General features: G+C 44.2%; 1 protein-coding gene and 1 long non-coding RNA gene across 3 annotated transcripts in view; one reads left to right on the plus strand and one right to left on the minus strand.

The window, feature by feature from the left end:
- KCNK2 (potassium two pore domain channel subfamily K member 2) overlaps positions 1-26,746 on the plus strand; it is a 186,641-nt gene that overhangs the window by 8,653 nt on the left and 151,242 nt on the right. The window lies entirely within an intron of this gene.
- The window catches only part of LOC311592721, a 32,879-nt gene continuing 18,409 nt past the window's right edge, over positions 12,277-26,746 (minus strand). The window contains exons 5-9 of the long non-coding RNA XR_014777495.1: positions 25,936-26,092; positions 23,486-23,801; positions 21,997-22,090; positions 17,130-17,219; positions 12,277-12,621 (exon numbers count right to left, since the gene is read on the minus strand). This is a non-coding gene — a long non-coding RNA (uncharacterized lncRNA). The remainder of the gene's footprint in view (positions 12,622-17,129; positions 17,220-21,996; positions 22,091-23,485; positions 23,802-25,935; positions 26,093-26,746) is intronic.

The following is a 26,746-nucleotide window of genomic DNA, read 5'->3' on the forward strand; positions in this document are numbered from 1 at the left end:
ATCCCAGCACTTGGGAAGCAGAGGCAGGCAGATCGCTGTGAGTTGGAGGCCAGCCTGAACTACAAAGTGAGTCCAGGACAGCCAAGCCTAACACAGAGAGACCCTGTCTCGAAAAACAAAACAAAACAAAACAAAACAAAATTATAGTTTTGGTGAAGTGCAATTGATATATTTTTTTCTGTTTGTGGGTCACATCCTTAGTGTATTACACAAATTCTTTTTCTAATCCATAGTTAAAAATTGTTTGGTGTTCTTAGAATAAATGTAATTTTATATTTTACATTTAGGTCCATGAACTACTCTAAGCTAGTTTTTGTGGCAGAGATGAAGTACGTATAAAAATTTTACACGTGTACACACATAAACACTCACACACACCCTCTCTCACACACATTTATCCACAGAATTTCCTCTGCACTACAAATCAATTTGGCATGCTTCTGAGAGCTATTTCTAGGCTACCGTGTCCTGTAAACTCTGTGTATAATTTTTATAATACCATCTTCTCTTGCTTAATGCAGCTTTAGAATTAGTTATGAGATCATACAATGCCAGTCCTCTAAATTATTCGTCTTTTCAAAATTAGCTTTCAAGTTATTTTCTATTACATGCAAGTTTTATTTGTATCTTTTCTCTTTGTGGTTGTGTGTAGGTGTGTGTGTGTGTGTGTGTGTGTGTGTGGCGCCTGTGGGTGTACAAGTGGGTATGCATACGCATGAATGTGTTTGTGGGGCATATCAGTGTGTAGGTGTGTGCGTGGGGGGTATATGTGTGGTGGGGTGAGTGTGGGTTGGTGCATGTGTGTACATGCATGTTTCACATTCATGTGAGTGTGCATGTGGAGACCACGGTTGACACTGGGAATCATCCTCTCTCGCCCTTCTACCTTGTGCACTGATGCAGGGTCTCTCAATCAAACCCAGAGCTTAATGATACGGCTAGCCTTCCTAGACAACTTGCCCTGAGGATGCCGGCTCCACCACAGGCAGCTGGGATTGCAGACAGGCAGCTGGACCCACCTGGCACTGAATGGTTTCCAGGATTCTCCCTTGATCCCCCCTCACACTTATGCTGGAAATGTTTTGATAACCACGCCACCCCCACAGCCACTTTTCACATAGGCTATTGGATTGATGGATGTCATTTACTCACACTCTGTGAGGCTATTGGTTGGGGTGAATGTTAGACTCCCATCAGTGTGGGGGGAAGTGACATCTTAGCAGTGTCAAGCCTTCTCCTCCACACAGTTAGCTTCTCTGTCTTTGGCATCTTATAGTTTCCTCCTACAGATTCTGCACATTTAATTAGTCAGATTCACACCTGGACATGCAAGTTTTCAGAGCTATTGTAAATGCTTCTCTGAAGCTCCCGGTGCTAACGTTCCTGGCTAGCATGTGAGCACATTGGGCTGACTTTGATACAGAGGCTGACATGGCTCCTATCACTGTCTCTATTTTTTAACTCCTAGGGGCTTCTTCTGAGAAGTGAGTGACTTAGGTTACTTTTAATATAGACCATGTCACTTCACTGTGACCTTTCCACGTCTTCCTTCCCAGAGTGCAGCTGCCATGTTTTCACTTACCTTACTGCACTTGTGCGGGCCTTTGGGGCCAGGTTGACTAGGAGCTTGGTGAACAAACATCTTTGCCTTGTTTCTGATCTTAGTAAGAACACATCTCTAGCTTTTATCCTGAAACATGAACTTAGAGGTTTATCAGATTTTTAAAAATCTGGTCTACCCCTGAGTTTGCTATTGATTTATTATAGATTGCTCTTATTTTTCCCCAATATCATTCTTAGGACTATGTGATATATTTGTTTCCGATAGTTTGTTAGTATGGTCAAGTATATCGATTGAGTTTTGGATGTTTAATAAGCCCTGTATGTCCAGCATTAACTCCAGATGGCTGTGAAGAATGTTCATGTTTTGTATGTTAGTGGAAAAAAGTTAGCTGAAGTTTTCACTCATGTAGGCAAGGGGGATACTGGCATGAAGTTCTCTTTGTGTGTGCTGCCTTTTTGTTGAATTGTGTAAGGCTGTTGACGGCTTCCAAAATATCTCACAAATCTCCTTACAAGATTCTCAGACTGTACTAATGGCAATTGCATGTTTAATTTAAATTAATATAGAGAAGCCAACCATTAGCAATGGAAAATATTATTCCATCAAAAGGGTAGTAATCCCGAGCATGTATAATTAATACAAATGGAACATATTATTAATAAATTCAGTGTATTTGCCTCAAATCAGCAGATTGGCCAGCCTGCTCATTCAAATATGAAGTGAATTGAAAAACTACTTCTAGCCGGAAACACTTCCCATTCTCACCTCCTTGTTTAGAGGGGGGAAAAACCCTACCTGTGACATTTCTATGAGTTGATGAGGCCATGTCCATTTGGTGTACCCCGCTCCACTCTGTACAGGGTGATAGAGAATGAGAGACAGAGACAGAGACAGGACTCTTGGGTGGAGTGGAAACTCACTCTCTAGGCAGCTGATGATACCCTTACCCTGCTTATGTGATGTCAGAGCGTCAGATAAAGGAAGGCAGATAGACTGCTTGCTTGCAGTCATCCATTACCTCAGCCTCTTACAGTCTTTCTGTCCTCTCTTCCATAACATCCCTGAGCCTTTGGAGGAAGGGGAAAGGGCACCATATAGATACCACATCAGGACTGAGCACTCCAAGGCCTCTCATTCTCTATGCCTTGGCCAGTGTATCTCTGTGCTAATCACCGTCTACTGCAAATAAAAGCTTCTCTGATGATGGTTGATAGATACCGCAATCTCTGGGTATAATTAGAACCTATAGGGGGTCAGTTTAATGTGATGTCCATTCAGTAGCTGTATGGTAATAGTGAGTTCTCCCTTAAAGTCTGTGGACTTTCTAGCCACAGATTCATGGACCTAGGAACAGTTCTGGATAGGACTTTCAATTTGTGGAGCAGCCCTTAAGTCCAATTGGAAAGTGTTTGGTTACCCCAATGATATTTGTGTCACTATTGCACCAGGAATCCTGTCTTGCTAGGGTGGTTCTAAGATTAATGAGTACTTTTCTCCTCCTGCAGCGTTCATGATACCTTTCCGCACTGTGAAAGCTAGTCAGTAGGGATCGGCCTTCTAGGAGAGTGCCAGCTTGGCTGCCTCATGTTCTATGACTTAAGCATATGGTGTCTTCAGCAATAGTGTCTTATTGTCAAATTCCGGAGGGTAACCAGAGCATTTGGCACTGCAGTGTTTGGGGGCTCTATGGGACCTCGCTGGCCAACAACTGCAAAGGAGGTAATCCATTCCTGGACTGGGCTTTCTGTTAGTGTGTCATGCCCAGGAGGGGTATTGTTGCTCCGTTACAAGATAACTCCATTTAAATCATTTTTATATAAACATATGTATATGTTTTAGGAAGCTTCTAGAGTAATGTTCCATATAAGCCTTTGAAATGTCTTTAGTGTTCAACTAGCTCTCCTAGTACTCCTCCCCTGCTCTGCTATGGGGTAACTCTTTAAAGTCTCTTTGTGGTGTGAACTCTGCTAAGAATGTTTGGGAGTAAACCTAGTGTATAACTTGTCAAGTTTAGACACATTATTAGGAATGAAGGGTCAACTCTGACTACAACATTTAGACTTGTTTTCTCGAATGGTTTGTAAATTGGCTGAGTCCTGGTGATGATGCTTGTTTTCTTGTGGGGCTATGAACTACCTCAGAAGCCAGCTTCAAAAGAAAGGGGCTCAGAATATTGTCAGCACCAATGCTCTGGAAACCCAGAGGCTCCTCAGTGTGGTATTTGGAGAACAGCCCTGTTTGGGATGTGTGAAATCTAGAAAGTTTACTTTCTTCTTTATCCTCAGCTCCCACACACTCTCAGTGTCACTGGGAGAGGAAACTCTTCAATCCAAATATAAGGGGGTACCCCAGAACCTCGCTTTGTCAGCACCCTGCTCTGTCTAAGTCTCATCTTTGGTTGTGATCAGCACTTTTTCGGTATCACCAGGGAAGCTTTTTTTTCACTTTGAGTGATCAATCCAGTGTTTTGAAAAAGGCACAGCATGGCCTTATGTTGGAGAATCATAGTTGGATATTAGACATTAAAGTTTTTATTATTTTATTTGTTATCTGCTGTAGCATCTTTGGTCACGGAGTCCCTGTAAGTTGCTGTGTCTCCCTTATATGTCATCTCTCTTCAAGTCTGTTTGGCAATTCTGAGCATATCTCATGAGACAAGAAAAATGCGTGGCTGTCTTCTTGGCACCCAGGGTTCACAGGATGTTTTCTGATATGGTCCCAGACCCCTTTTGCCTGGATATCATGGGTGGCCATTGATATTCAACCACTACCTTGTACAACAGGGCACAGAGTATTTGTAAGACCCCAGCTACTTTGCTGAGATGCACTGGAGGAGGTTGCAGTCAGAGGCATCCCCACTCTGCTAACTCGCCTGGAGGCTGTGAGCTCCCTCATGCTTGACACATCCCAGGATTGAATGGCGCAACGTCCCTTCCCAAGGGCATAGGAGCACTTGAATCTCTCTTCTCCTTAAGTTTTCTCTTTTCTTACTTATGTCACCTTTATCATTTCCAAACTGGAAAAGACAAGACCATACCCCAGAGTTCACACACTGTCCCTGCAGGCTGAACATTTGTGGAAAAACTTTGGATTTTGAGACTTTTAACAGCCAATATTTGACTTCTGTGTTCCCCTTTCCTCTCTGCCAGCTGCGAATCCATGGGTGACTTTATTAGTGGGGGAAGGTCATGTGAAAAATGAAGAATTACTAGAAATTAAAGGAGACGTACCGAGTTATGCAATGCCTGAGTACAAACAATACGGCTGTTAATACACGGCTTTCTGCAGCCTACGGATTTGGAGACTGAAGGCGGAGGCCCTAAAAACAGGAGCTTTGGGGTTCAAAGGAGCTGCTGCTATTGTGAAGCATCATTATTAATCCCTTCCCCAAAAATCTACGCTTAATTTTAGCAACTTTCTTTGAAGCTTAGTAGTTTTTTTTTTTATCTCCCACTTTATGATCAGATAGGAAAGAATTTCTTCTTGGAACTCCACAAGCTCTTTGGGCACTAGCCAGCTCACTGCTGCAGACGCCTCCCTGCCCACCTCTTGACAAAGCAGACCCTACTATGTTACCCAGATCTGGGAAGCTGAGCGTGCCAGTCCAGTGACCCTTCAATGAATCATCTTTAAAATCTGTCCCCCTGGCTATAAATCTGTCAGCCTCCGTGTTTTTATAGTTTGAGTGGAGCTCTGGGAAGGAATGAGAGCATTTAGGCTGAGGACAAGACAGCTATGGTCAATGGCTGCACGCCCCAGTTAGCAAGCCTGGCCACGCCACCCACAGATTTGGCATCTTAAGGCTGCAGCGACTCACATCCATTGACCAGAGGTTATCTTTTAATAAGCAACAAATTCTTAAATTTGATTTGATGTTTGTTTTCACCAAAACCAGATATGATACTATAGACTACTGTAAATCTAAAAAAACAAAACAAAACAAAACAAAACAAAAAAACCAATGATTTATTTGATAGCAAAAATTTGGCTTTGTAAGTAAAACAAAACGAAGTGAGATGGCTCAGTGCCGTGTCAATTCTGACATGGCAGTGACTGCCGCCTTGCTTTACACAGTGCTTGACCTGACTTTTGTTTCTTCCCACTGCTGCACTTGACTGCACATGCTATTCTTGTCACTAGGACTCATGGAGCTCAGGAGATTTTCCTCCTTGGTCCCCTTCTTGGACGGGGCATTTATTTTGCTTCTGGAAGAGAAGTGGCATGACCACCCCTGGGTAGGGATAGAGACCAAAGTGGGACACGTACTCTACCCGGAACAGATCTGCTGCAGCTCACTGGAACCACTAGGCGCCACACTGAGACTCTAGCATTCTCTGGACAGGCTTGCATGGCTGAGTGAGGACCATGGGACTGGGAATAGAAAGGGACGTGCTTGGAGTGCTTGTGACACGAAGCCACAGGAGCCCCATCCCCTCGCATGCTGTGTACTAGGCTCCTCTTCCTGGCATTTCAAGTCTGTACAGACCCACACCATAGCCTAGATAACAGGCTTGCTCTCCTGCAGAAAGGCTCGCACTAGCCCACGTTTCTAAGGCACCGTGCTTGAGGATGCCTTGCAGTTCTGTCTCTAAGCTGTGTTGTGTTCTTCTTATGTAGTCAAAATACCGCCTGAAATGAACGGCGCCGTCTTCATGAAAGACTGTGCCTGACATCTCCAGGAGGCGAGCACTACTTAAACACCAGAGCCCATTGGAGAAAAACAAAAAGCCTCAGTGGCTTGCTAATATTTTTTTTCAAAATTTTTGAGACATTTCCCTGCAAATATGTTTCAGGGACCCATTAAAAACAAGACAAGTCAGGAGCCAGGATGTAGCTTAGTTGGGAGAGTGCTTGCCTAGTGTGCACAGGGTGCTGGGTACAAGATCCAGCACCTCAGAAGCAGGAATCCTGGTGCACACCTGCAAGCCCAGCCCTTATGATCTGCATCCAGGAGGGCCAGAGGTTCAGGACCATCCTTGCCTACATAGTGAGTTCAAGCCCAGACTGGACCACACAGATCCTATCTCAGAACCAAATGAACAAATGAAAGGCACCCAAATCAACCATCATTGCCTTTGAATGTGTCCTCGGCCTCCACATTAGAGTACACAGATTAAAACTTGTGTGTGCATTTCTCATGCCACTCAAATATATACACGTCGGTATGTATGACTTTTCTTTTTACTGGAACAGAGTCAGCAGACGTGTATCATATTGCAGCTTGTGTATTTGAGTCCATGCAATGTCCTGGATGTACATTTGCTGAGAGGCAATGTATCTTGTGGTTATGGCCCAGGATTTCAGGTCTGCTCTTCCTGAGTTCAAATCCAAACCCTGGAGCAGAATAATTGCATAATTTTGAAAAGGTTACCTCATCTCTCAGTTTTATCATTTCCTAAATGAGGATGATAACAGTTTGAGCTTCACGGTGTGGTGGGAGAGCGTGAACGGATGAAGTTCGCGGTGCACCCTCAGCACCGGAGGTCTTTATCACTGCTTCTCAGGCCAGAAGGGGCACACACACCTGCTTTTACATATGCATGCGGGATTTCCATAATGCTTTGGGTGGGGATAACTTCTCTACTCTTCCCCCTATGTCTCTAACTCTGTCTCTTCTCTAACCTTTATTTCCTCTTTTATAAAAAATATGTATTTTTATTTTATGTGTATGAGTGTTTTGCCTGCATATATGTATGTACACATGCATCTGCAGTGCCCACAGAGACCAGAAGAGGGCGCTGGACTCCCTAGAGCTGAGTTACAGATGCTTGTGAGCCACGTGTGAGTGCTAAAAACCAAACACTGGTCCTCTGGCAGGGGCAGCCAGTGCTCTCAACCACTGAGACATGCCCCCAAATGCTGTTTTCTTTTTGCCACAGCCACTTTAACTAACATTACACCTTTCTGAGTACAAAGCACTGTCAGTTTACATTTTTCAAAACCTACTTTATTTAGGGTTCTTGATCACTTTAACCTCACTTCTAGCCCACTGACCAGAAGAAGGGGAAAGAGAATGTTAATAAGAAAAAGGGGGTGCGCACCTGTTTACACGTAGTTCCTTGGGCCCATCCCACTTGGCGTTGTCAGGATACCAGCAGTCCAGTCCAATAACCAACACCAAACAGCAACACAAATCCGCAGAGGTAGCACAATCCAGCAGAAACAACAAGGCTCCACCAAATCAGCAGAAGCAGCCAGAATTAGCTGGTGTACCACGTGATGTTTTCTGGAGAATTGCTCTCTGTGAAGCAAAAAGCAGCGAAGAGGTGCCCTGTGGCATGGAAGCGCTGCACGGTGGCATAGCAGTGTGGGAACGTGGCCCCACTGTACAGCACGGTGGCATAGCAGTGTGGGAACGTGGCCCCACTGTACTGCACGGTGGCATAGCAGTGTGGGAACGTGGCCCCACTGTACTGCATGGTGGCATAGCAGTGTGGGAACGTGGCCCCACTGTTCATCAGTTTCTATCTATACGCCTTCAAAACATCATGTGACCTCTCACAAGACATCTTCCAGCAATACATCACGTGACACAGCCAAGTCTTCAAAGAACCAGAAGCTTCCACTTCAAAACCCCCTTCAAAACAGTCTCATACACATCCTTGGATGGTTGTCTGTCCATATCTCACATATATACATGCAGTATACATGTGTTTATATAAACACATACAAGTATATGTTTTTTATTGTTTCTGCTGCAAAGTGAAAGAGTATTACACATAATTTTCTTTTATATATTGGATTTTTAACTTAAAAACTTAAATTTCTTCTTAGATAATTGCAAACATGTATACAGTACATGCCATTTTTAATAGTTTTATGTCAGCTTGACATAAGCTAGAGTCGTCTGAGGGCATGGAACATGAATTGAGAAGGTGCCTCGCCTGTGGGGCACCTTTAATTAGTGATTGCTGTGGGAGGGCTCATCGCTGTCCATCTCTGGGATGGTGGTCCTGGGTTCCCTAGGAAAGCAAGCCGATCAAGCATTGGAGAGCAAGCCAGTGAGCAGCACCCCTCTGTGGCCTCCGCTCCTGCCTCCAGGTTCCTGCCCTGTTTGAGTTCCTGTCCTGATTTCCTCCGGTGGGAACTGTAATATGGAAGAGCAAGCAAGACAATCCCTTCTCCGAGTCGGTTTCAGTCATGGTGTTTCATCACAGCCGTAGAAACCCTGACTAAGAGCTGTGCTCATCACGCTCACCCCGCCTCCCCACCCCCTACCAGCTCTGTTCCCTACCCCCAGCACAAACACTTCTTTCCTGTTCGCATCCATTTGTTTTGTTCTGTGACTCGCTGAGTTTACCTTGGGTAGTGTGTGGCCATAGAGTGAGACTATCCATTGGAGCCTGTGTGCTTAGCAGTGGGTATGAACCATGGCGATTATCCCGGTCCTAGAATCTATCAGCAACCAGTAGCTCAGGGGTAAAGGAGAGGCCCGGTGAGTCCTCCCACCAGCACCCTTCCGTCTCTGATTCTCGACAGAGCTGGTCTTGTGGGTTCCTCTGCAGAGGAACTGTGAGTTGATGGGTGCAGTGATGGGGATGCAGGCTTGAGGATGGCATCTTAGGGTTCTTCGTTCTGTCTTCTGGCTCTCACTTACTCGGTTGGTTTTATAGCTGCACCCAGCATTGGCTTCCGTTAAATCCTGAGTCCGCAGGGATGTACTGAGGGGTCCCTTTGTGTCTACTTCATTGCTGGTGTGGAGTGCTGCACATCTGGCAAATCTAGACCCCCCATCTACTTTTGGGTGTGTTCTCCCACATATCCAAGAGAAGGGCTGTGGGTTCTGAATGTTTGTGTTTCTTCCTCTTAATAAGTGTTCCCAGATCGTCCTCTAAAACGGCCCCAATTTATGTTTCTACTGGCGATGTCCAATGTCTAGTCTCACGTGTCCCTGTGGATTCTGCTATTACTAGCAAAGCTTTCTTCTTTTTTCTTTTTCTTTTTTTCAGTCTGGTGGGTGTGAAAGTAATGATGTTTTTTGTTACTTCATTGCTTCAGCTTCCATTTCCTGTTAGTATATTTGGAAAATAGTTATGCATATGTGTTGGCCATTTGGGTTTTCTTGTCTATGAGCTGTCTATTTATATTTGTTGCTCATCTCTCTGTTAGGTTGTCAGTTTCTTGTTAATTTGTAAAGTGCTTTTCCTGTAATTATAGCTCTTAAATCCTGATCTGTCATCCACATCGCAAACATGTCTTCTGACTCTACCATTTGTTTAATATCTTTATTTATACTATCGTTTGCTATGCAACAGTTACTTATTAGCCATCTGTCGGAGTCTTCCCAGACATCCCAGTCAATACCAATAGTAACTTCATAGCTAAGGTTTAACCCATTTGTTTGTTTTGGGTTTGTTTTTGTTTTTGTATCTGACTGAGACAAGTTAACTATTCTAACTCAGGATAGATATCCAACCCAGAGCTGATGTTCTTAAAGGGATCCTCCCCCCTCCCTCCCTCCCTCCCTCCCTCTCTCCCTCCTTCCCCCTCCCTCCCTCCCTCCCTCCCTCCCTGTCTCTGTCTCTGTCCCCCTCCCTCCCTCCCTCCCTCCCTCCCTCCCTCCTTCCCTCTGTCTCTGTCTCCCTCCCTCCCTCCCTGTCTCTGTCCCCCTCCCTCCCTCCCTCCCTCCCTGTCTCTGTCTCTGTCTCCCTCCCTCCTTCCCTCCCTCCCTCTCCCCATTAAACTGTACTCTGGTCACCTGTCAAATGTGTATCATCTCTTTTATGCTTCCCTTCTTGTTCTACTGATCCACTTTTATGAACTTACACAGCCTAACATTTCAGTAGCCTTGTAGAATATCTCAATACTTGGTTTGAATTAATTATCCTTTTAATTTTATTTCAGGTTAATCGAAAAAGTCTTTATTTCATACTAACTTTAAAAAGTACACAAAATAAGAACATATTATTGTAATGTCCCACAGTCATGGTGGCGTGTTGCTGAGACTATGGTTACACATAATAAAGCCATATTGGCAGTCCCCCGGGAGTGGCCTCACATGCATGCATGTATGTTGGTGTAGTTATAAATGAATATATGCATAAATTCTTACATTAAGAAGATTGCTGGGCATGGTGGTGCATGCCCTTAACTCCAGCACTCAGGAGGCAGAGGCAGGCGGGTATCTGTGAGATGGAGGCCAGCCTGTTCTACACAGTAAGCCCAGGAGAGCCAAAGTGACACAGAGAAACCCTGTCTTTAAAAAAAAAGGATATTGTTTTCATATTAATTTATTCTCTCCGTGTCTCCCTTTATAAGATCCACAAAGTTCATGGATCCTATACCTTTCTTATTTTAGTTTACATTGTTATTTAAAAGGAGATATATTGGTGTATGTTACCTATAAAGTGAAACTTGATTCCAAAATTAAAACCAAATAAGCATTAACCATAACACAAACAGTAACTATGAAACATTTCCCAATCCTGGAAACCATTGACGTGACCTTTCTTAGTGTGGCTTTGCCCTTTTTATGACATCACATGACTGGGATCTTATATATGGGCCCTTTGGTCTAGCGTCTCTCACCTACCAGGATGGATTTGTGGTCCAGCCGTGCTCTGGATGGCCACCTGAGTGCTATACTCCACTGTAAACTGTTTATTCTTTGCCTGTTGAAGGACTTCCTGGTTGTTTTGAGTTTTGAGTGGTGATAAATAAAACTTGTAGAAGCATTGATCCATACATCTGTAAGAACATAGAGTTTCTGTTGTAATTAGTTCTTTGAGAATTTGTACAGTTGGCATATCTTGCCACATAAATCTAATCAGGTACCAGGAAGGGACTTCATCCTGGAGCAAGACGTAAATCCAATCAGGAAGTGGTTATTCCCATGACGACAGTGCCACTGTTGCACAAGTTGGCATATCTTGTAACCCCAGTTCTTCCTGTAGCTCACAGGAGGGATCAATGACTGTCTTTCACCTCTGGCAGCTTGCACAACGTTTCTGACTACTATGGCTAGCCAGGAGGGATGAGGCTTCCAGGTAAAGCTCAGCCTTGAGTTCTCTGAGAGGTGTTTTTTAAAAAATATCTTTGCTTAAAAAAAGAAAAGGTCCGTTATTGAGTATGTGTGAGGATGTTGGTACATATATGCCACGTTTCCCTTGTGGAATGACTTCTGGGGCCACCCGTTCCTGAGGCCTTGAGGCAGAGTCTTTCCACCACTGTGAACAGTACGCCACTGAGCTGTCCCATGACATTCCAGGGCTGGGATCACAGATGCCTGCCAGTGCAGCTGGCTCTTTGTGGGATCTAAGAAATGAACTCATATTGTCAGGTCAGGCTTGCAGAGCACCCAATGATCCATCTTAACAGCGTAAGAACTTGAGTTTGTAAACTTACTTGTATAGGTGCTTAGACATGGGGCTGCTGGGTATTTTACAATAAGCATACACTTAACTTTCTTTTTAAAGCTAGGTTATTTTCTTTTTCTTTTTTGGTTTGGTTTTATATATGTATATATGTATGTATATATGTATATATGTATTTATGTTCTTACTAACATTTTCCCCTCCATTTATTTATCACTTTGCATCCTCCTACCAGCCCCCTCCCTCCTCTCCCCTCAGTCCCCCATCTCCTTCCTCCTAGAGAAGGGGAGGCCCCCAATTGGTACCAATCCACCCTGATATCTCAAGTCACTGCAGGACTAGACACATCCCGGAAAAAGTGACACAGAGGTAGGTAGCAGAGTCAGAGACAGCCCTTGTTCCTATTGTTAAGGGACCCACACAATGACCAAGCGGCGCATTTGCTACATATATGCAGGGGGTCTAGGTTCTGTCCATGCAAGCTCTTTGGATGGAGCCTCAGTCTCTGTGAGCCTCTTGTGGTGTCCTTGACCCCTCCGGCTCCTCTGTCTTTCCTCCCACTCTTCCCTAGCAGTCCCCAAGCTCGGCCCATTCCATGGCCTTGGTGGCTGCACCTGTCTCCATCAGCTGCCAGAGGACGCTCTCAGAAGGCCGCTGGGTCACTGCAGTGCAGCTGCATGCTCTGCATTCCTTCTGTTCTGTATCCTCATCGGCTTTCGGTAGGATGAGGAGTTCCTATGTATTCTGGAAACTTAACTTTGGTTAGACATGTGTAGGTGGGCATTTCCCCCTCACCCACTGATTGTCTCTTCGTCACGTTAGCAGTTTAATAAGCATAAGGCTTTAATCTTCAATAATTCCAATTTTTCTACTTTTTATAGTTAATATTCTGTGCATCATGCAAGAAATCTGTCTACTTCAAGTTTGTGACGGCATTCATTTTTTTCTATAAAAACATATCATTTTACTTTTAAGTCTTGTTTTCAACTTTAATTTGGTTTTGGGTAGTTAGGCTTGTTTTCATGTGGATACCCTGACCCAGAACCATTGGTTGCAAAGGTGCTCTTCTCCATGAGATGCTGTGGCTGACTGGTCAGTAACCTGTGCATTGTGTACGACTACGCTTGGACCTTACCTTCTTCTCCATTGGTCTAATGACCACTTTGCATCAGCCTTTCAAGTTTGCCATTCTCTTTCAAGGTTGTCCTAGCTATGGCAGAACCAGCTCGTCTGTTTCTTCAAAATGCCAGCTTAGATTTTTAAAAACTCTTTATTATCATAGTTAAAGATGAGTTTGGGGAGAATTTTATTCTAACAGGATTGAGACTTGTGATGCTTGAATGTCCTACAGATCTCTGTGTACCATGTCTTCAACTCTGCTCTAAGTGCTCAATAGGCAACATTTGTTTTTTGTTTTGTTTTGTTTTTGTTTCTTGAGACAGAGTCTCTCTGTGTTTGCCTTGGCTGTCCTGGACTCCCTTTGTAGACCAGGCTGGCCTCAAACTCACAGCAATCTGCCTGCCTCTGCCTCCCAAGTGCTGGGATTAAAGGCATGCGCACAACATTTGAAAGCATCTTTCTGCAAATGTATCTTTTAGTATTTCCGTGGAGTTAGACGTAACTGGATACAGCATTGCTACCTTAGCTTCATTTACTAAATACTTGCTGCTAATACACAGAGCTAGCCTGACTTGGAGTGCTGACGGTGCATCCTGCAGCCTTGGTAAGTGCACTTCTTTGCTTCAGTATCTATTTTGTGGACACCTTGCGATCTTCTGAAGGACTGTTTGGAATAAAGAACTGGCTTGCATCTTCCCCTTAACTCCTTTCATTCTTCTTCTTCTTTTTTTTTCTTGTTTTATTGCCTTTACCAGGACTTGGGTTCCATCTTACATTAATGAGAACAGATATCCTGACCTAAGATGGGCAAAGTAGGTCTTGAGAGACAGCTTAGCAGGAAAGAATTTCTTCGGAGGGCATGAGGCTCTGGGCTTGGTACCCAGGGCCACAGTAGGTTAAGGAAATATAGTTAATGCTGTATGTTTCAGCATTAAGATGTTACCCACAGGGTTTTCGATGTTTATTGTGTTAACTTTTGTTAGCCAACTTTCATCATATCTATAAAGCCACTCGGAGATTTTCCTTTTAATTATGAATGAACTTAGAATTGTATTAAAAGAATCTTCTGTTTCCTGTACTAATCATATGGTTTGCAATTGTCCTTTATTATTTTAATATGGCCTCCATGCTGATCAATTTTCAAATGGAAAGCACATTTTATGGTTTTGAGATCTTTTTATATATTTATGCTTTTGAATTATTGCTTTAAAAGATTTTTATGTCAAAGTTCATGTAGCATGTGTCGGTAGTATATTTTCTTTCTTTCTTGTCTCTCTCTCATTCCCTCCCTCCACCCCTCCACTTTTCACCTTTTCCTGGCTTTTCTCCCCCACCCTTTCCTTCCCTTCTTCCTTTTAATTTTTTGTTACACTGCTACCAGTGCACCTCTCTTTCTTTCTCTCTCTCTCTCTCTCTCCCTCTCTGGTGTGTGTTGGGAGGGGAGTTGTTGAGTCATTTAGCCTGGCTGGCCAGTAAACCATGAGGATCTCTGCGTCTCTGCCCCCCTATTGCTGGCATTATAGGCACTTGCCAGCACAGCTGGCTTCACGCGTATTTTGATGAGATGAACTCAGGTCCTCATGCTTGTGGTAAACCTTACTGGCTGAGACATCACCCTGATCCTAGCTTGACTTCCTAAAATGTATGTTAAAAGGTTCCCCTTTTCATTATTTTCTCTTGTTTAAACATTTATTAGATTCTGTCAGAAGTGTTATTATCTGAGCTTAAGTCTTTTTTGCATATGGGAAAGTTATGAATTAAAAAAATTAGTTATGCAACACCTAATGTTAATATATTACCACAGTGAATCTAGTAACTCAGCTGTTATGAAGGTACAGTGTTTCCATGCTAGCTTTAATAATTTGTGTCATTCAGGGAATTTGTCAGTTTCATCTAAGCCATAAAAATAAGCCCTTGCTATATTTTTGTTACTTGTTGAATCCAAAGGAATATCTATTACTGATAATGGCCATGTTCTTTCTTTTTATTTTGTCTGTATCTATTTATCTATCTATCTATCTATCTATCTATCTATCATTTCTCTCTCTCTCTCTCTCTCTCTCTCTCTCTCTCTCTCTCTCTCTCTCTCTCACCTTGTGAAGGTGCTAGAAGGTAAACGTGTGCTCAGGGATAGAGTTTTTTTCTTCTTCTGAGATGCAAGGAGGAAGCTCCCAGCTCCCAGTCTCCCTGTGCTTCTTCCCTCAGTGTGATGCACTATCTGCTCATCTCCTTGGACTTTTAGAGAGACCATGTGTTCCTGCAGTGATATCACAGATCCACTGACTGCACTTGGGGGACCCAAGTGTCTTGGAAGCCAGGCTTTCCTAGACTCCTCATTCAGCCCCTTGCCCAGGGGTTGGCAGTGCTGTTCTGGGAGCTTGTGGGACCCAGGACTTGGAAGTTCACACTCCCACTTGTGTTCTCACCAAACACCTTGCCTGCTGCGCCAGCAGTCCTGGGTCCCTCAGGTAAGAGCAGAATGTGGGTGTATGTGCCAGTGTTAGGGAGAGAACCCCGTTCTATGTCAGGGCTCAAACTTTATTCTTTATACCTTATAATATTACAGATGCGCTCTGGAGTCATTTAATTTATTATATCTCATTTGTCTAGTAACTTGCCAAATACACATAGAAATCAAATCAATTGGCCTTATCCCTAATACAAAGGACCATAGACTTAAAGCCATGGTTGCTGGCAACAGTTACTTGTCCAAATGCAGGACCATCTGAAATTGTCTCTCATGGTGACCCCTTTAAAAACACCACTAGAAATGCTGAGAAACATCTTATTCAGAACACAGCTGCTTCCTTTCCCTCTTCAAGATGATTATTATGGAAATGATATCTGGTGATGCTTTATCAATATGTTATGATCACTTCACCAGCAGCAGAGAAGCCTTGCACATCTTTTGTTGTTGCCATGGGAACAATTATGCTTTCAAAAGGAGTGAATAAGACTTCAGTTAGGGTAGAAATTGGGTTGGGCAGATAATGTGATGGAATAAAAAGATGCTGGATCTTGGTGCCCGGAGGAGAATGAGACATAAATCAGCAATTAGGTGTTTTGTTTTACTGCTGTCTATGAGGACACGACATCCAATCTGGGCTCATTTGTGTGAGCTGCTAACACACCAAGCCAACAAGAGTGTCATTTTGTGCCTTGATTGGTCTTTAATCTTTCCTGACCACATCAGATTTCTCACTCACCTTATTCTAACACGAAGATACTCATGTTTAACAAGTTAGCAAATGACCGGGCTGAAGCCCCTCCAGCAGATACAGGCAGAGTCATCTGCCAGATGCCCATCACGGACACCACTGGGTTACAGGCAATTTTGTGAGTTTTCATGCAGGACATTGCATTGTTTTCCCTCTGTGGAGGACAATGTATATCTGTGTTTGTACATGTACAGGTGTGTGCATGTGCATGTGGAAGCAAGAAGTTGACATTAGGTCCCTTCCTCCGTCTGCCTCCACTTTGCATGTTGAAGCCATGTCTCTCTCTCTCCTGGAACTCCCTGCCTCTGCCTCCCTCATGCTGGGATTGCAGGTGGGCCGCCACAGCCAGTCAGCTTTGGGTCATAACCGCCATAAGCCGCGCACTTTACCTGCTGAGCCGTCTCCCAGCATCAAGAATTTCTTCTTAAAAGGTGACACTGAATACAAATTTGGAATTTTGTATGTAGTAACTTTTTCCTATCAGTAAAACAGCCTCATACAAAACCCCGTGCTAGCCTGGATGGGTTATCTGTCTCAATCTTTGTATCATTGTCATGTGCCTGTGTGGGATGTCAAAAGGGATCGGGTCTCTTTTCTGAATATTACACTTTTCTGTTGCAATGTAAACTTCGAAGACAGCCATCTTGCTGTTGTTTATTAGAAGGTGGCCTTGAGACAGGAGAGAAGGACTTTCGGAGGACACAAGTGTCTCCAATGTTTGCTAAATGAATATTAAAACAGCTTAGAGTACACATTTTTTTCACCCTCAATTTAGTGAACCTCATCTGAAAGTTTTGTCCTTGGGCTTTTCTGAACATCCTCACTTCCATAGTTTGGCCCTGAATAAACAAACCAAAACACCGTCCTTCGGTAGTTACTCAAAGTTATCAGTGGTAGCAATAGTGATGGGCTTACCTAGAAAGAAAGCCAGTTTCTCTTCCGCTGCCCTGGTTTCGCCCTGCTGTTGAATGTGTGCTTCTGTAGGGCTCTATGTGGACGCGTCTCCTGACGGACAGTCAAGTGCTAGTGATTAGTCTGTTGAAGGGCTTGCTGCTAACAAACACAGACATTTACTGTACTGTAAAAACAGGACTACAAAGCATCCTCTGGAGTTCTGCATCTTTCCGTGAAGTGGGAGCACACACTTAATAACCAGGCAACTATGGAAAAGCCTTGCCTTGCAAGAACTGAACCCAATAAAGGAGCAATTCACAAATATTAAGCTAAATTCCTACCTGTCAATCCAGGCTGCAGGCAGGAAAATGGAGCCCGACGGAGCTTTTTCTGCAGTAACTATGAATGTCTGTCAGCAAGTGCTCATGGTGTGGGGAATTTAGTCTGATGTGCCAAAGCATAAACAAAACAAAACAAAACAAAACAAAAGAAAACAAAACAAAACAAAACCCACCATATACTGGGACTAGAGCGATGGCTCAGCAGAAAAAGCTCTTGCTACTTTTGTCAAGGAACTGGATTCAGTTCCCAGCACCCACAAAATACCTTAGAACTATCTATAACTCTAGAAGACCAGGTGCCCTCCTCTGGCCCCACGGGTACCAGGCGCACGTGTAGTACATTTGCATACATGCAGGCAAACACTCATGCACATAAAATAAAAGTAAGTATATCTTTTTTAAAAAGAGCATGTGTCATAGTAAAAAAAAATTTAAAGAGTGAAATATAGGCACATATATTATATATCCATACATTTAAATTCTAATGCAGAATTAGTTTAACATTTTCAGGTGTTTCATAAATGTGTAAGAGTATAGAACCATGAAATACTTTGTTTTCTGGTGTAAATTACCCATCCTACGCTAACCCCTTCAAGCCTTGTGGACAAATGGTCACATTGTAGCCTGGTGAGATGGCTGCCCGCCCTTTGGATGAGCAAATACAGGTTTTGTTAAACTGTTTCCCTGGCCATAGGCTTAGACACGATTTTTGAATCTTTTAAAGTCTGGATCAGTTTTATAAAGATCAAGCATGATGTACTGTTTATATATTTCAAAATTTAAAAATATACACTTTGTGAATTAAAATTAAGATAATGGGAACGCATTCACGTAAAATACATTTGTAGGTGTTAGAAATGTTAAAGAGCTTTTAAAGTAGCCAGTTTCCTCACTGTGTGTGGTGTGGTTTTGATTGACCCTCCCCCACCTCCTCCTTTCCCTGTCTCCCCCTCCACCCCCCCCCACTTCCCACTTACAAGCCTTCCACTTGTCCCCTCAGGCTTAGTCCCTGAAGTGTTTCCTCTTTCCCCTTTATGTCACATGTATTCTATTGCCCTCCTCTCCCCTCTCATGGGCCCCTTCCTAGTTTCCCTCTGCTACACGCTCATGTAAAAGATGCTTTACGGCTTTACCATCTGACATAAACCCAAGTCTTAGTATTTGAGCCCGTGCCACTCAGCTCCCTGCACATCCCGCAGAGCAAGTGTGGAGTGGCTGGCAGTCCCACAGGCTGCTTCCACAACTATGACTGTTCCCAGCCGGCTCTTCCCAGGGCAGGAAGGCGCTAACCATGAGTATTATAAAAAGGAAAAGTACAAGTCCAGGGTCCCTATAGCCCAAGCCTCTTTCTAGAAATAGCAACAATATTGAAACCATAAAGAAGAGGAGAGACAGGAAAATATTACTAAGCAGGGGAAATTTCCTGTGCCACAGGGAGGGGTTTGGGGTCTTTCCAAAAACCAGCTGAGAACTATTCTCAGTACGTTGTGCTTTTCTCTTTCCAGTGTGTTCTTCTCAGATAGTTCATCCTTAATTAAAAACACCACATAACAGAAAAGTAAAGCATCCTTGAAACCATGTCTTTAAACCATACATTTGAATGTGGAACACAGATTTCAAATGTTAGATCACTATTTTGAAAATAATGGGAAAAAAATAGAAACTTTGATTTAAAAATAAGCTGGGTGAAATGTTTAAGCTCATCATGTGGCTTATCATTAACCTAAAATGCATGAGGATTCTGAATATTTTGGCCTTGATTAAGTTCATATAATTTCAGAACTATCTGTAATACTGGTCACAAGCAGTTGGCACATATACCCAGGAAACCAAACCTTATAAAGAAGAACTATCAAGTGTTCGTTGCACTGTTCCTTGATTTTAAACAAGCTACAATAAAGCATCCGCAAAGCGTTGCTTACGTAATTGGTGAATTCTTAGGAGCTGGAGTTGGGTGCAGATAACAGGGCATACTCCCAACTCTGGGCTGAAAAAGAACTTTCCATTTATTGCGTGAAAGTGACATGTTTGCCTTGCTAGCACAAGGACCTGATTTTAGTCCCCTGAGCCCACAAAAAGACACAGGAGAAAGCACTCATGATACCAGCTCTGGGGGGACTGAGGTAGGATACTTGGGACTCATCTAGTTGGTGAACACCAGGTCAGAGACCCCATCTCAAAAGAGGTGGTGGGCATTTCTGAGGAAAATACCTGGTGTTGACCTCTGGTTCCCACATGTACATGCACACACGATCACATACACACTCACACCTGCACACATGTGTATCTGCACATACATGTAGCTGCACACATTTGCACCTGCACATACATGTACACCTGCACATACATGTTCTCGTACATATATAAACAACTACATCTATTATAGTGTCATCAGAAATTATGAATAATGATAAAATTCTTGCACAATGGTTTTTCCCAAAGTTAACTTAGAAAATGAAAAAATGGATTAAAATAATACCACGATAGTTATCCAACTACGTTAACCTATGCTATGAAGAATTATTTAAAAGTCATCTCCATGTCATGTTTTTAAGTCGGGAGATGCAGGAGGGGAAGTTTCATGACACCGTGGAGACAGAAGAATCAAGTTCAATTGCTGGAAGTTTGTTACTCCTGCAGACAACTGTTCATCAGCAGAAGAGGAGGAGCACACGTGACAAAGCCTGTGTGAGGAGCACGTGTAGCACCCCGATGCTGTCCACTGGGCACCCACTGCTCTCTGACTTGGCCAGGCCACTGCCGCTGCTCCACTGCCCCTTCCCATTCTCATCCAAATTCATTACGTCACTGGGATAAGCCCGTGCTTGAGGCAACCGCAAACTAGGGCTTGGAACACAGTTTGGGGAAATACGTTAAGACATGCCTGTGGTAGCTGATCTTGATTATCAACTGTATTGGATTGAGAAATGCCTGGAGATTAGGGAAGCCTACCTATGTGCATTTCTGGAGAGGATTCATTGAAGAGGTAGGGCCCGTCCTGAATGTGGGCGCCAGAGGACCACAGGCAGGGGCCAGGAAAGGAATAAAAGGGGAAAGGGAGAAGCCTCCTTTGCATAGAATGATCTCTCTCTCTCTCTCTCTGCCTCTCTCTGTGTGTCTCTCTCTGCCACTCTCTCTCTCTGTCTCTTTCTGCCCCCCCCTTCTCCCTTCCTCTCTCCCTCCCCTCCTCCCTCTCTCCCTCCCTCACTTTCTCCCCTCATCTCCTTCCCCATCTGCTTGATGGCTTCCAGGAGAAGATGGACTGAAATTTCCAGAACAATGAGTCAAAATGTACCCCTCCCCTCTCACGTTGCTCTCTAAAGAAGATGGAAAGCTGACATAACTGACGCATGTTTAAGTAAGAGAAGTGTTGTGAGTCAAGCAGTCCTAGTTTAAACCTCTTTGCTTTTACTTTTGGCTCACTGTTTTACTTTTATTTGAATTACGCCTGGGGGTGAGTTAGGGAGATGCAAGAAGATATTGTTGAGTGCACAGAGCCCTTGTTGGGCATGTGGCAAAACTCAGAGAAACTGGGCTGGTGGTTAGAGCAGCGAGCGAAGTCGTGACTTTGTAGGACCCATGGGACACTAATGAGAAACAGACACCATTCCTCCCACAGTCCATGGCTGTGCATTAGGAGTTGTGATTCTGCACAGTGGACTTGGTTTTACATCTTCTTCTACCACCCGAGTGGCCCTCACCACCATAGTCTACAGAGTCTACTTTGTATTTGTAATAGGAAATTTCTAATTCGTTAAGGCAGAGTGGGACAGAGGGACCAGGAAGGAGCAGTGTTCACAAAGGAGGAGGAGGAAGAGGAGGAGGAGGAGGATGAGGAGGAGGAGGAGGAGGAGGAGGAGGAATGAGAAGAGAGGAGAGGATGAAAGGCTGGAGATAGGAGACCTAGGTGGAGGCAAGGAGAGCCTGTGGGCAAGTGGGGGAGGCTGACGGCGTGGTGGTGGACTGAGCGAAAACATGACCTGGGAATCAGACACTCCTGTTTGCACATCTTGGCTATGGTCCCTCCTGGCCTGGCCCGGGCAAGCTGCTTCATCTCCCCAAGCCTGCAGCTCCCTTCTGAGAGAGTTAATCATAGCTTTTGCCCTAGAAGGTTGTAAGATATTATTCAGACTATAAATGCCAGGGTTAGAACTCAATAAATGGTTAATGTAATCAGAGACTTAGAGCGAAGGCTCTGCACCGCTGAAAGGATTGGGCTTAGATGGCGTCCCTCTATGCCAGTTAGAGGCAAGTTATACTGAAAAGCAGGGAGAAGCGATTTAATAGACACGTTGGAAAGGGGACTCCATGAAGGGTCCTGTGGAGTAGTAATACGGTTTATAGAGGAAGAACTGAGTTGAGTAATAAGAGCTAGTTATAATTACACAGTTCCTGTCACTGTGTGGTCTCACTCACTGTTGCCTGCGAGGTAGTACAATAGGTCATAAACCCTTATAACAGCCAAGGGGCGCCCTTTCCACAGGCCATGCCATTCTCTTACCTGTGGCCACGTCCTTCCACCAGGTGAAAATTTGCCCTTTACCCACCTTCTGTTCTGTCCAGGAGCTTTGTTTGCCCAATTCCTTCTCCCAGGCAGGAGGGGCAGCTGCACCTCACACTTGGGTCTTCTGTCAGCAGGAACTAAAAGTTCATTCAGGAAGAACTGTCAGCTCAGAGACTGGCAGGGGTTCGAGCCTACCCCAGTCAAGTACGATATTCCAGATTCTTCTTCCTCGCCCATCAGTCTGTCCCAAGCACTGTGGTTCCCCACCCCCCCGCTCCCTCCCCCGACCCCCAAAGCAACCATCAAATTCTACTTATGCAACTTTATTATCATTTCAGTGTTACCTGGATTTTACAGAAAGCTTTGCATCCATTTTAGCCCCTTTCCTTCTGTCTCCGAAGTTGCCGTCCTCCTGACTCACTTCCCTCGCCCTCCCCAACAGCCTCCTCATTGTACAGCGACAAAGCGCAGACATTTCTCCCACTCACAGAGTCCCACATACCCCTCCCCAGAGCCTGACCTGTCCCACTTCCTTTCCCTTGCAATCTGCCCTCCAGCCACACTGAAGACGTGTGGTGCGCTGCTATTCTCCCAGTTCCTTACAGATCCGGGTTTTGTTCTTTTCCTCCTTTAGGGCCATTTCTTTCTTTGTATGTCAGCTGGTTCCTAGTCTCTTCGTCTTGAGTGGTTTTTAGCTTAAAAGCTATGCTCTGAGGGGCTTCAAATCGCTATCATATGTAAAAGCCACCCAACATCTTAGATTGCACAGCATGTTCTCGTTTCTTTACACAGGTATTTGTCCCATGTGTGTGGGGGCGAGGTTGTAGGTAAGTGTGTATGTCTCTCTGTCCCTAGGGCTGTAGTTTCCAGGGGAAGCAAAGATTTGTTCACATTGTTCGTAAAACCTTTCCTCATTGGCCAGAACTCTGTCCAGCATACACTGCGGCCTCTGTCAACATCTCAGGGAGTGCTGCTAACAGACGATTCAGGCCCTGGATAAAGAGCCATCTCCAGCATCATGCGCTGCATATATACACATGCAAGCGCTCAACCCAGAATATAGAAATAAATAAATATTTAAAAAATATCATTAGGTAAGCTCCAAAACTAGATCATGGAACAAATTAGTGGTTCCCAGAGGCCGGAAGACTTGAGAGAGAGAGGACGGACTCTCCGGAATTCTGTAGCTCTCACTGAGTAGCTGGAACTGTCAGGCCTGGCCAGCCTTTGTTGTGGGATTTAACTAACAGATAATTTGTGGGGGGTGGGGTGGGGAGAGACAATCCCATAGTTTTCAGCTTGAGACAAGGGAAAGAAAGATGGAGGAAAGTGGAGGCAGAGTGCCAGATCTGTGTTCTCTCTGGGCTGAACCCAGCAGTAGTCATGTGTGTTACTCAAGGCGTGACACCTGCCTTCCCTGTAGTAAGTCACCTCATACAGAGAGGGTCATGGAAGCATGACAGGTGGACTTGAGGCCTCCAACAAGAGGGACATGGAAGCCAGCATGGCCAGGCATTTAGTGTCTGACTTACCTCTAGATTTTTGCCTCGGCTTCCTGTGACACAGGCTATGAGAAAGATCCAGTAAGCCTGTCAGCTAGGCAGAGATTCTAGGAATCTTCAGGAACAGCCAATAGATGTGGTGACGCAGGGCCTGGGCTTAGCTCAACACAGAGAAGAGCACAGGAGGAGGAATGACCAGAGAGGCGCTCGCCAGCACGGGTTCCAAGATGCTCATGCTCCAGTGCCATCAGCAATGTCCCACAGAGTAAGAGCCTGACCCCAGCAGGCGCTGTCATCTGATGGTGCCAAGAGATACTGCAAATGTCCCCCTTCCTCTAGGTGCTCTCTGGAGGGACCCAGGAAAGACACAATGAGAAACGAAGCATACATGTTTCTGAAGTACAGTTACGCTGAGGCGGCCGGTTGAATTAGCGTCTTACACAGACTTTTCAACTCATCAGGCTCTATTTCCTTAAAAAACAAAACAAAGCAACCATCACCACCACTACCACCATGCTCAAGCAGTGTAGCAGGAGAGCCGTGAGGAAGACCAGCGTAGCCTTAGATGAACCACGAGCGTGTATTTGTCTACATATCTGTGTGATGTGGTCTGCTTTGCCTCCTATTCCACAGTGTTAAACTGAAATACATTCTTTCTAACACCTTGGGTATTCATCGAATCATAATTGCTGTCTCTAGAGAGTATGAAATTAATTATGCTAGCACTTGGGGCCAGGGGAATGGCTCAGTGGTTAAAGTGCTGGCTACACAGATGTAAATTCTGGCTGTATAGTGTGGGCACCTCGGCGCTGAGCACCCCGTAGCGTGGGCACCTCAGAGCTGAGCGCTCCATAGCGGGGACACCTTGGAGCTGAGCGCTCCATAGCGTGGGCACCTTGGAGCTGAGCACTCCTTTGGGATATGGCAGGTGAGGGGGGAGAATCTCTGCAGCCAGGGGGTGGGGGACACAAAAGAGACCATATTTTACATAGCGTGTGATTCAAGGTTGCCCTCCAGCCTCTGTGCTTGTGCATGGCACATGCATGCCTACTCATTCACATGGATGCTTACATATTACACACATACAACATCAAATTCCCGATTGGCCTGTCTAGTTATAGAAGACACAACTAATAGGAAAACTTAAATTATCTATTGTGTATTAAGAGAAATAAATACTTTTAGAAACAATATTAATGTATATATATGTATATGTATATAAAATATACAAAATGCATATGCAGTATGACTCTTTGACTATGGCTCTAATAATAGATACAAACTAGAAATGTTTCTGATATAAAACTTTGCAGTAAAAAAAAAAGAGGCTAGTAATGTTATCTAGCTTAAAATACAATGGAAGTTTACTATGGGTAGATACTTGCTGAGTGGATGAAGCACCCAGCACAGCACACACATGAACGCCAGAGGATGACCTGTGGGACTTGGCACTCTTCTTCTACCATGTGGGCCCTAAGCATTGAACTCAGGTCCTCAGACTTGCCAAGCCGTCTCGTTGAGCCATCACCACACATTACAAACCCTAGGTAATATTGCTTCTGCTTATTTCCCCCCCCCCCCGCCCCGGATATTTGGAAGCACTTTCTTTCAGCTCCAATGTCCTATGCCCATGTCCTTAGGTCCTTTTAGGACCGAAATGTGGCAACTTTTAAAATGTGAAATTCATTGTAAACGTGAGACTTTCACAACTGGGCATGGTGGTGCACACTAGTAATCCCAGCTCTCAAGGAGACAGAGGCAGTCAGATCTCTGAGTTTGGGGCCAGCCTGTTCTACAGAATGAGTCTAAGACATCCAAGGCTACACAAAGAAACCCTGTCTTGAAAAACAAAACAAAACATAAAAACAAGCAAAAAAAAAAAAAAGAAAAAAAGAAAGAAAGAAAGAAAAAAGGAAAAGAAAGAAAAAGAAGAAAAAAAAAGAAAAGAAAAAGAAAAAATTTTTAAAGTAAGACTTTCTAGAACGTTCACAGCTTGTCTTCCCAGACTGAGTTTCTGCACACCTGTGAAATGGCTTCAGCTCTTTTGCCTCTGTTTGTTTTGTTTGGAAATAAAGCACAGCAAGTGTTTCTATATTTAAAAGTTAATTTTTTAAACCTTCAAAAAAGGAACAGGCATTTTAATTGCTTTGTTGGTGTGAGGATTTTGCGGTCTGAAAGTATGTCAGGCAGCTTAAAAACAACAATAAAAAAAATAAAATAAAACAAAAAACCCTCAAACCCTCCAAAGTTCTTACGGTCTTATCCGATATACAGATAGTCTTATGGGCTAAGCAGACCCTGCACGAGCACTCATACCTGGACCCTTCCTACAGAAATATTTTAAACATTCCTGTGGCTAATAGAGTGGATTTAAAAGGGAAGTGAGTTTCTTAAAAAACAGTTCAGAGGTATGATTTTTCACTAATAAAAATGGTTGTCCTTGCACTAAGTTTTAGTGACTGAAAATCAGATGAAATTACCTTGGCTCAGGCTGTGGAGATGACGGTCTTGGAGCTAGTCCAGGGGGATGAAGAGTTGGGAGAGCTGGGAACGTGGCTCGGTTGGTAAATACTTGCAAAATGACCCCAATTTGGGTCCCCAGTATCATAAAAAGCTGGTTACAGTGTCACTTCAGCCCTGAGGAGGAGGAAGAGGAGACTGGAGGATGCCTGGAGCTCGCTGGCCAGTGTAGCTGAATCACAGAGTGCCAGGTCTTAGGAAAGACTCTGATTTAGAAAGGTCAAGCATGGCTTGAGGGACACCTGACATGCACACAACTCACACACCTATGCGTGCACTCACACATGCACCCCCCCACATGTGCATGCACTCACATATGCACTCACACATGCACCCCCCACGTGCATGCACTCATACATGCAACCCCACACACATGTGCATGCAGTCACACATACACACACACACACACACACACACAGGCATGCATTCACACATGCACCCATACACACACACACGTGCATGCACTCATATATGCAACCCCACACACATGTGCATGCACCCACACATGCACCTGAACACACACACACACATAAGAAATAGAAGAATTATTAGTGAATTTCATTTGTTTTATTTTTTAAAGGAACACGTCTTTCGATTGTAGACATTTTAATTAAACACTGACTTCTTATAGATTATTAGTAAATTACAGCACAATGTTTGAAGAATTGTGCAGCCCGATAGTCCGTGCCAACAGTGTTCCACACAGTTGATAATAATATTAGCATGCTTCCTCCATGCCCCGGCCGGTGCATGGCTTTCATTAAATCCTAT

The sequence above is a fragment of the Acomys minous genome, assembly GCF_964271855.1.
Source record: "Acomys minous genome assembly, chromosome: 1".
NCBI classification, from domain to species: domain Eukaryota; kingdom Metazoa; phylum Chordata; class Mammalia; order Rodentia; family Muridae; genus Acomys; species Acomys minous.